Genomic DNA, 11,947 nt, shown 5'->3' on the forward strand with positions numbered 1-11,947 from the left:
CATCGTGAGATAGTGTCAATTTTCTATTCTTCCTATCTCTAGAAATCTTCATACCAAGGATTTGTTTTGCTGCCCCCAGATCTTTCATAGCACATGCATGTGATAATTGGCATTTCAACCATTTAATATGATCCATGTTAGACCTAGCTACAAGCATATCATCAACATACAAACATAAAATAATGTAGCTATCATCATCCAACCTCTTAAAGTAAACACAATGATCTGAATGACACCTACTATATCCATGCTCATGCATAAAACTATCAAATTTTAGATACCATTTTAACAACAAGAGAAAATATCTCATCAAAATTGATACTTTTTTCATGTACAACTCCTTTTACAACTAACCTGGCTTTAAATCTTTTCTGGCCTTCTTCCTCTTCTTTCAACCTATAAATCAACTAATTCTGTAAAGCCTTTTTACCTGCAGGCAACTTGCATAAATCCCATGTCTTATTTTTCAGCAAAGAGTCCATTTTGTCTTTCATTGTGGACTCCCACTAAATCTTAGTATCTACTTGCATAGCTTCATCATAACATTTAGGTTCACCAACATCAGTTAGCAAAATAGAATACAAAGAGGGAGAAAATATTTCTAGAGGTCTACTCATCGTTGTTAACCATCTAAAATTCACTAGGGTGTGTGGTATTTGTTGTTGTAGCTGTTTCACATCATGAGGAATTTTTGGAACATCAACTTTTGGAGTATCATCTAACATAACATAATAATCTTCTTTCTTCTCATGTTGCTGCAATAGATCTTTGTACAACACTTTCTCATTGAATATGAAATCCTTGCTTCTTACAATTTAACAATTTTCAAAATCCCAAAGCCTATAACCAAATTCATTAATGCCATATCCAAAAAATACACATTTCTTTGACTTAGCTTCTAGCTTGGTTCTATTTTCAGAATCTATATGAGAAAATTCTTCACAACCAAAGGTTTTGAGAAAACAATAACTCACCTTTTTACTAGTCGATACTTCCTCTAGAATACCATATCCCAAAGGAGTAGAGGGACCTCTATTAATCAAATGTACAAAAGTACTGACAACCTCCACCCACATGTGTAAGGGCAACCCAACATGCAACACCATGCTCCTTGCACACTCCATTATGGTCATGTTTATGTGTTCAACCACTCAATTTTCCTATGGAGTCCTTGGAATAGTTTTCTATCTATGAATACTATTGGTGGAGCAATAATCATCAAATTCATGACTACAATACTCACCACCATTATTAGATCAAAAATATTTTAAATTTCTTAATATCGTCATTTTCAACCAAGCATTTTCATTTCTTAATAGTTTGAAATACATCAAATTTCTGTCCAAGGAAATAAACCCATACCTTTCTAGTTGCATCATCAATAAATGTAACATAATAATGAGAGCCACCAAGGGAAGATACCTGAGCTGGTCCTCATACATCGATATGCACAAGCTATAATTTCTCCTTTTTATTTTCCTTCCCAGTCTTCACAAAACTCACTCTCTTTTGTCTTCAATACACACAACTTTCACATAAATCCATATTAACACATTTTAGACTTGGTAAGACTTTCTTTGAATGAAATAATTTCATACCTTTCTCACTCATGTGCCCATGTCTGTTGTGCTACAACGCTATATTAGAATTTATAGTAGCTATTTGTTCTCCCTACTCAACTGTAGAAACTATTCCTGAACATTCATTTTTCTTTAAAACAATTAAAGTAGAAGGAACAATATGACCTATACAAAGATATATGGTGCCTACTTTTACACCTTTTTCTACTACAAGGGAATATTTTGAAACCTTCCGATTTTTATCATTAAAAGTAACTACACAACCCTCATCACCAAGTTGCCTTGTGGAAATTAAATTCTTACTCTACCTTGGAACATGTCTTACCTCATGTAGTAGTCAATGATTACCATTCTACAAATTAATCTTAACTTTTCCCTTTCCAACAATCTAATAGGGTTCATTATCCCCCAAATAAACATGTTCAAAATCCCCATGGACTTAATCAATAAAATAACCTCTATGATGTGTAGCATGAAATGAAGCACCAGAATCTAAAACCCATGAATCATCAACACTTTTTAAAGATAGAAGCAAAGCATCCTCTTTGAATTTGTTACTTACCAAATTTGCCTCCTTGTCTCCATCTAGTTTATCTCCTTCATTTTTCTTTCAAGATCAACAATCTTTCTTTTTATGGCCTAGTTTCCCACAATACCAACAGTCATTTGGTGCTCTTGATTGAGACCTCATCCCCTTTGACTTTCCTCTTGATTTTCCAAGATTTCCAGAATTACTTCCTCTCTCAGTCATTCTACCTCAACTTTGTGCATTCAAAGCACTTCTTGATGTAGATCCACTTGAGGATGTCCTATGAGTTTCCTCACTCAAAATAACACTGATCACATCATCATATTTTAGGGTAGTAGATCCAAGAACAAAATTACTCACAGTTTTTACCAAGCCATTCCAGCTTTTAGGAAAAGAACACAAAATCAAGAGAGCCCTAATTTCTTCATCAAAATTTATACCACAAAAGATAACTAACTAATAATAGTATTAAACTTATTTAAATGATCTACAATAGATCCATCTTCTATCATTTTCATATTAAATAAATGCTTCATGAGAAATACCTTATTTGAAGCAGAGGGCTTTTCATATAGTTTTGCTAGGGTTTGCATCAACTCTTCTATTGTCTTCACTTTTGTAATATTAAATGCCACCGATGGTGCTAAGCATAATCAAATGCTTCCAACTGCCTTTCTATCTAAAAGATCTCATTTTTCATTTGACATAGATCCCTAATTCTTAAATTTTCCTTCAAATGGCTTCCATAAATCCTTCTGATAAAGATAGTCCTCCCTTTGCATTTTCCATAACTAAAAGTTCTATCCATTAAACTTGTCAACCCTCATCTACCATCACTCCCACTCAATCATGAGACTTTCCTACAAAGGATAACTAAAAAAACAACCTTTCTCTAATACCACTTGTTAGGATTAAAACTTAGATAGAAATAACAATTACATGCAAAAATAAACCATATAAGAAAATAATAGACCACACAAAAAAGAACACAAGACACCAAGATTTAACATGGTTCACCCAAACCCTGAGCTGCGTCTACTAAACAACAAGTCCAATATTTTTATGATCTAGTAATTACAACATGATTACAATCTATAATTTTAGACAACTCAATATTGCTGAAAGAATCAATTTTTGCATCACCTTATGAAATAATCCATAACCCTAAGCCCTTTTATACAAGTATTAAACCACTTTAGGGTTATAATTAATAATGACATGTTAGCCCAAAATCTTGATAAAATAGGGCCCATATTTTTTTTTGAGCTCCAAAGAATTTATGAAGTATGTATAGTACTTCCCTAATCAGTCACCAAAAACTAACAATCTCCCACTTGGAGACTGATCAGATTCCACACTAGACAAAAACTATTACTCAGCATGGTCTATGGTTTGCTTGGCATGTGTTACTTGTTCCACATGAACTAAGTAAATAACTTAAGTGTGTTGAAACTCACTTGTCAAAACCAATCTGAGATCAACAATCTCCCCCTTTGACATGAGTTTCAAAAACACTTGAGTATACATTATTATCCTTAATCTTATGAGCATAACATGTCTCAACTCAGCTTATATACAAAACTTTAAAATTCCAAAACTTTGCAATAACTTAGATACCTTAAAGTTTGATAACTATCCCTAAGTTGATATGTCTATTCTATATCCCAAATTGGGTACTCCTATTGAGTAAATGTGTCTCTGTTGACACACTTTGACTTCATGTTGATTCTATTTCATCTGATACTTCTTGTATTTTGATGCTTACTCTCTGTTAGCTAATTCTAGATTTTATCTACTCCTCTTATGTCATTTTCATTTTCATTCTCAAGAATATGTCTCCCACTTTATCTTATTCTCTCCCTTTTTCTTTCTCTCCCCCAAAAGTATATATATCCCCCTTTTTTTAACACTCATGTGAATGGGCTATACATTGATTATGTGTTTGTCTAGAAAAGATTTATTTACATCTAATATCATCTTAAGAGTTGCATCCCAGTTCTCACATGCTACATCCAATGACATGATTTGGATTGCAAGCAAGGAAGCAAGGTGAACTATATTATCTAAGGTAAAAATAATGGGTTACTTCTTCATTAGGACTTTAGCCTAGCTCCTTGTGCAATATTTCCATATGGGGGGTGAGGATTTCTTGGATGCTAGCTAGTTTTTCTCTTATGTTGGCCTCATCTATTGTCAATACAACCAATTGACTCTATGTGTGAAGCAATATCCTAAAATGCTTCTCACCCTGAGTTGGATTCATTGGTAGTCTTGCGCCTAATGTAGAAATTTGGCTCTCTAGACTTAGAATGTCACTTCTGGTCTCTTGAGTGAAAAGTGTTGGATTGCATAATTTTATGCCAATTGAGAATTTTTTCTTAAGTACCTTCTTCACACCCTCAACCTTAGTTGCCAATGCAACTTGTGTTAGTGCTATATCACTGGATATTTTCTCATTCACTTTGTTTTGGAACTTCTTTTCTAACCATTCAAGTAATTTGGCATTTGTATCCAAGTCTTCATTATTGACCTTCTCCACTATTTCTATTAGTTGATCCATCAGTGGCTTGGTCTCATCCAAAGTTGGTAGAATAAATGCATCTAAAAAGATGCTTTGATGTCTTGAAGTGTTTGCTTCTACCTGTGCTCCCTTCTAAGAATTTCCTAATGTTTTTTCCTTGCTAGGGCCTACTGCAATATGCCTATTTGTTCTATCTTCATGGTATCAAAATCAAACTTTGGTAAAATTATCTCTTCATCAAGGCTCACATCTCTATATTGAATTACTTCTTCAACCTTTGATGAACTTGGGCTTGGCACTGAGATCTACAATGGAGTAGCATCTATGCTCAACTTCTAAAGAGTGTGATGTGATGGAGTGCTAGATACTAGTAAGGTTATGAGGGCTTGGATAATAGTTTTCTCATTTAGTTGTGGTGTCATCTCACTCTCTCCAAGATTGCCTTGTTTTTTCCATAATGAACTAACTTGCACCTTGTCCTTGTGTAGTAGGTGCAGATAAGTCTATCTGACCTATTTCTACAGTAGCAACTTGTGCTTCCACTATGCTCTTTTCTAAGAAATCAATCTTGGTAATTGTATCAAACTTATTTTATATATCTTCTAGGATCTTTACCAAAGGTTGTACATTAGTAACCAGAGAGATGATGGAAGGTGGTACTTGTGGATTCACCTTTTCCCCTACAACATCATTCATTGATTTCTATAGCTCATCCATACTGACCAAAATATGATTGTCACAAAGTTTGGCCTATAGTGTAGACTGATCTAAGACCTTCTTCAAATCATCTTCAATAAGGGGATTAATGTTTTGAGTTGATAAATTAGAAACATCCTTGATAGTTATTGCCTTAGAAGTTTCACTTGTGACATGTGGAGGATTGACACTCAGAAATTGTGTGTCTTGCACACTTTGTTTTTCTAGCTACTTAGGCTCAGTTTTTGTCTTTTCATCTTCTTGCATTTCTGTTCCTCCTCCAACTATGTCACCTTTGTCATCTTCTTCTTCATCATCCTTTACTTCAATGGGTTCTTCTTCTCCTTCCTTTATTATTGTCAACCCATAAGTAAGTTTCCACATCTGAGTGGTCTTCTTGATAACATCCTCAATGTTGTTTTGTAAAATGTTGACAAACCTTATTGCATACTTCTTCAAAATCTTAGAAATTTGTGCCTTTTTTAATTTTGGCATCACGTGGGCTAGACATGTTTCTCTTATTTGTTTCTCCAAGTTTAGATAATAGTGTCATTTTTGCTCAACTCTGTCATATAGACTCTTAGGCATTGAGTTGACAATCTCTAGTGGAGTTGTTTTGAATTTTTCCATCATGGTATATATGGCCTCCTTCACTTGATTTTTCTCTACTTTACCCAATTTATCAAAGTCAACATGACAAAATCTCAATAAGTCTGCACTATTTCTAACATTTTCACATAAATTATCAAGATCTGGAAGAAGATTATGACCCACCACCTTAAATTGGTTGTTTTCATCTAATTTTGTTTTCTCTTCATTAGATTTTGCTTGTGTTACATACTTTCTTCTTGGTCTCTTTTATTCTTGACCTCCTTGTGCAGTTTGTTTTGTCTTTTCCTTGCACTTTTGTGTAGTTGCATGTGTGTTGGCTCTTGTAGTAGGTGTAGCAGGATTAACTTGGCTTGGCTTAACAATTTTTGTAGCACTTGCCATAGGTTGTGCCTTGCTTTTTCTCTTCTTTGGCTCGATGGGAGTAGGTGCTTCCTCGGGTTCTTCTCCCTCAGATCCTTTAGTCTCCTCCTCTTCTTGATCTTCTCCCATGCATTGTGTCAAAGCTAGAGGTGCTTGCACTTGGGTTTCTTCTTCCTTGTCATCATTTTCTTCTTCTTCTTCCTCCTTAACATCCTCTCCAAACTTAGCTTTCAACTTCTTTACTATCTTCTCCTTTTTCTTCAAAGCTAAAGTAGTCTTAAATTCCATGGTAATTTTGGACTTTACCATCTCATAGTTTCCAAATATCTTTTCACTTTTATCTACCTCTTTTGATAGTAAGGACGTGATGGTTGTAGAGGCTTCATCTACATTTATTTCATAACCAAGTGGCTTCAACCATCTTACTCTTGGTGTAGCAGCGCAAATGATTAGTTAGCATTGACAAGAAAACAAATGCCATCATAGTATTTTTCAACTAAGGATATTGGTATTCTTAATCTTTCCTTCATTAACTTCTTGAAGTCTTTAAAATAGCTTGTCATTAGAGATTCAAAATTCTCTCCTACCTACTCAATATACTCACCAATCTGCACTGCTACTGATCTGTTAGTATTCCATCCCATAGTGCCAAATGAGGGGATTGTGTTTTGCACATAAAAGAATATACAAATAAAAATTGAACTAAATTTGCACTGTGCAATCTTAGTTTACTTGATTGCTCCAAGGTTCTCCATCAATTATTACAATTGTAGCTCTACTAGATCATATGCATGATCTTTTTGTACAATCTTATATCCTGCATCCATAGCTATATAGGGAACACTGTTTGATCTACTAGATTGATATAACTTGTGTGATAATACTCTTATACAAAAATCAATCAGTGGATCAATGATTGTATCTATTGTCATGCCTGTCTTGTTCCAGAAAGCTCTAGTGTTATTCTCAATCACCTCCTTAGAATCACTTCTCAGTGTCTTAGGCCTATCTAGGGTTGGGGAACCAGTAACCCTATGGATTATTCTCTTAGTTATTTTAATAGGTTTATTGTCCAGCCATAATGAACCATCATGGATTCAACTAAGTACTATCCTAATCCACTATCTTGAATACATTTGGAAAATCTAGGGCTCATGTTAATCCCTTTCTCTCAATTATTTTGAACTCTTATCTCAAAACACCATTATCACAAAGTTTTTTATATGCCTTCCTAATATCCATGTCACCAATGCTACCAATCTTGTAGTTATAGCATTTTCTTACATCTTGCACCATTATTACATTCAGTGGAATCATTGATAATGCACGAAAAGGGTCTTACTTATATGAAATGTTAGGAATGGCTTTGAAACTTGGTTGCTTGACCTCATTACTTACTAACTGAACATTCAAAACTTCCTCCCCTTCTACATTCTTTGAACTAGACACCATAATGAGAAACTAGGGTTTATGAAATTTTAAACTGTGTAGCTCAACTCTTGATAAATACCTTCTAAAATATAACAAAATGTCATAGAATCACTACTTAGATCTTTATTCAACTACTTGGATGTATTTCTATATCACCTTCTACTCTTCTCTCTCTTTCTCAAATTTTTAATGATGAAAAATGAGCTAAAATTAACCAAATACCCTTTGAAAACCCTACAATTAATGTTGAGTGCTTACATAGTTGTAAGCTCAGCATTAACCAATTTCAGGCTCACTCGGTGTCCATTGACATTTCCATCACTTAGAAACCATTATGAGCTCAACATCAACTAGCTAGACTGCTAGCTCGACATCTTCTAATTTCACCCAACACACATAGGAAATATTTTATGCTCGACAACAACATGAAAAACTCAAAGATTTATCTTGAATTTCTAATAGTATCTTGCATCTTTATTCATGCTAATGTAGTCCCTCTAATACTAGCTTCCCTTGGAATTGATGTATAATATAGCTTTTAAATATTAGTCCCACGTACCTTTTGATTGCCTAGTTTGATGAGATGTGATCACCTAACTCATTAGGTGAAGTGATCCCTTCTCCATTTGATGTGTTGTAGTCATCATTCTTTTTCCATGTCTTATTCATCTCATTTATGATGTTTTTAACATCCACCTTTCCTTTGTTTTGATCAAATTCACAACTTGGTGCTTTTGACCTAGTTGGACAATATATGCTAATGTGACTAGTCTCCAAACAACTAAAACATGTGATTTGACTCAACCACCTTTGATAGTTACCACTAAAGTGTGTCCTAGTACAATTCTCAGGAACATGTCCATATTATTGACAATAATGACATCTATATCTTGTATTATAATCCTACTTATAAGAGTTTCCATTGCTCCTTACCTTTGTTTGCCTATTTGATAAACACATGGATTTTGATCTGCATTCAAAAGCTTTATGTCGATACTTTTGATAGTTGTAGTAATATCCTTCAAATCTTTGTGTATGCATGGTCCTAGTTCTTAATTCATGTGCTTGATGACCTTTCTTGTTGCACTTATGATTAACATTCTAATTTGCAGTCTTGCTCCTACACACATTAGTAGTATGTCCTTTCTTATCAAAATTATGACAAATAGGTTTGGAGTTCTTACCTTTGTTGTTCCTTTCTTCTACATTTTTGGATGACTCTCCTCCTTTAGTACTTGTGTATCCCAGTATCAATAATTGCTCAAAGTATTTGATGGCTTCATTTGGTTTGTTGAAACTTTCAACAAATTCCTTTTCCCTCTTTAGGTCACTCTACAATTGTTCATTCTACAATTTCAATGTAGTTATCTCAATGTCCTTGACATTCAATTCATAGGGTGCATTCATCATTTCACTTAGAGTATCCAATTACATGTTGGAGATCTTGGTTAGTTCTGATGATTTCTCTTCCACTCTATTGGCCAAACCTTTTTGGCTTCTCCAATCATGGCTTTGTCTTCCATGGATTTCTTCTTTTGTTTAACCACTTCACATAGCAGTATATCTTATGATTCTTGCTCTAATTTGAGATTTTTGATGTCCTCATCCTAGGCTCCATTAGTTTCCATTAGGTCTATGACTACTGCATCAAATTCATTTGAGTGTCCATCTGCAAGTAGCTTAGTAGTGTCTATCTCTTTGTATTGTGTGTCATCCTCTGCAATGACAATTTCTTTCCTTCTCTTCAAAGAATTCTTTAGGTCTTCTCCTACTTGATTTTTTTGATGTAGTATGAGATGTATTTCAATCTCCTGGTTCTTAATAGTCTTTCCCAACTTGTAGACTTCTATTTCAAGATATTTCCTCAAAGCTATAAAGATTCTCTTTTAGAGAAAAAGGCTCTGATACCAATTGTTGGAATTCAAATAAGAAATGAAAACTTCTGAGGTGGGGGGGGGGGGGGGTGGGTGGGTAGGGTAAATCAATAGTTTAACCTTGAAGCAATAAAATTTTCACCACACATCCATCTCAACATTCAATGAGTAAACTGAAATAACATGCAAAGCATATACATCTAAATCATGTAAACATGTAAGCATTCACACACATAACACCATATATGATTACCCATAAACCCTTCAAGTGAGAAGGTAAAATTGGAGTAGGGATGACACCCAAAAATCTTCACTACTACAGTAATACAGTGTATCCAATGAAGGTTACAATTTTTTGATCATGAGTCATGATCTATCGTGTGAAAGAAATGCATTGTTAAAGGCATATAAATATTGTTAGGTCTCACCTTGTTAGAGAAACACCTTGTTAGAAGTGTGCCTTGTTAAAGGAATTTAACTTACAATTAAGTAAGAATCCTATTAAAGGATTTCATATAGCTTGTTAGAACTACTCTATTAAGAGATTTTGACTTAAATTACCTATTAGAATGTCTCATCTTTGATCTTACAATTAGCACTTTGCATGCCTGATAACAGGTCACCTCTAGAAACTTCTCATCTTGATCCTTCTCAATCATATGTCTCTATGTTGTATACTCTTCTCTATCCTCTATTCTACTCTAGCTGATTTTGCAATTCAATCTTACTTCATAACTTCTAAGCCACCATGAATGCTCTATTTGAGCATGCAAACTTTTTTCTTCATTTCTTCAATTCCTTACACACTCATAGAGAGTTTAGGGTTTTTTCCTCCTTAGGAAGACTTAGTGACTTAAGGTTAGGTATGAATCTAGGTTTGAGATTCATCCATTTTTATACTTAATCCTTCCCATTTTTTGATTGGTTGCATTTAATTTCATAGGGAATCAAACTAGAGATTCATCCTTATCTCCAAAATATTAAAATTCAATCTTAAGTCAACTTAAAAATGGTTTATAGAGATGTTTGTGCCATTATAAAAAAATATGTCAAGACTTTGTCACTCAACATTTGAACTTTTTGATGCTCAGTATGCACTAATCTTTTTGTTGTGACTTGGCATCTACATTGCTTGACATCCACTATTTACTCGGCTCCTTTGTTACTCAGCATATACTGTCTTCTCAACACTTGAGTGACTCAGCACATGAGTGGCTTGACACTCACTATGAATCAGCATGGTTTATGGTTTTCTCATCATATTTTACTTGTTTGGCATGAGCTAAGTAAATAACTTAAGTGTGTTGACACTCACTTGTCAAAACCAATCTGAGATCAACACTACAATCCCTCCTCAGTCCACCATGATACAACCTACATTACCCCTTGTAGTGTATCAAAGGAAAGAGCCATCCATGTCCAATATTAGCAAATTGGTACACAATGTGTCAGTACCAAAAGTTTCTATAAAAGAACATGATACAACACAAATTCCAATAGGTTAGGTAGATACACCTGCACCTACAACACAAGGTCAAGGTGCAACTGAGAGCATAAATAAAGAAAAGGATAAGAGTGAAGAGCTAGATGTGACTACAAAACTTGAGGAGCAACTAGCAATACAAAAACTGGTGACTTTTCCAAGAATTACTACTCCTCCAAGTCAAGCTCTTCATAGGATGAGCATAGAAGCTATACATTTACAATGATCAAGGTCAAGTCCAAGTACATCCAAGGTAGATGAACTTACATCATTTGGTGATGTGAACTTGGATGAAGTGATTGAGTTTCCAAAGTTTGATCTTGCAACCATCATTATTGAATAGATGAGCATACTATAGGATGCTCTTACAAAGAAGAAAAACTAAGAACTGCTTAGAAGGGACATAGGCAGAAGCAAGCTTTGTTAGATATCAAGGAATTTCTTCTTGATGTATTTAGCCTACTAGCACCAGAAGCAACAAAGTCAATCATAGATCAATTAACCAGTTTAATTGAGAATGTAAATGAAATAAAACTAGATTCAAATGTGAAATTACTTGAATGGTCTGAAAGAAAGTTTCAAAATAAGGTTAATGAAAAGATATCAAGTGCTATTGCACTATCACAGGTTGAGTTAGAAACCAAAATTGACAATGTGAAGAAGGTACTAGAGAACATTTTCTCTTTATACACCAAATTATGTAATCCAACATCTTCACATAGGAAGTTAAGAGCCACATAATAAATTTGGAGAGTCATATGCAGTTAACTAGCATAACTCTACCAAGGTCTCCAGCCCAAAGTGAGAAACATTTTAGGAATCTCCTACACTCCTAGTTAGTTAACAGTGCTACATGCAAAT

This window comes from Cupressus sempervirens, chromosome 6, assembly GCF_028749045.1.
Source record: "Cupressus sempervirens isolate cs-2001-9-10 chromosome 6, ASM2874904v1, whole genome shotgun sequence".
NCBI classification, from domain to species: Eukaryota; Viridiplantae; Streptophyta; class Pinopsida; order Cupressales; family Cupressaceae; genus Cupressus; species Cupressus sempervirens.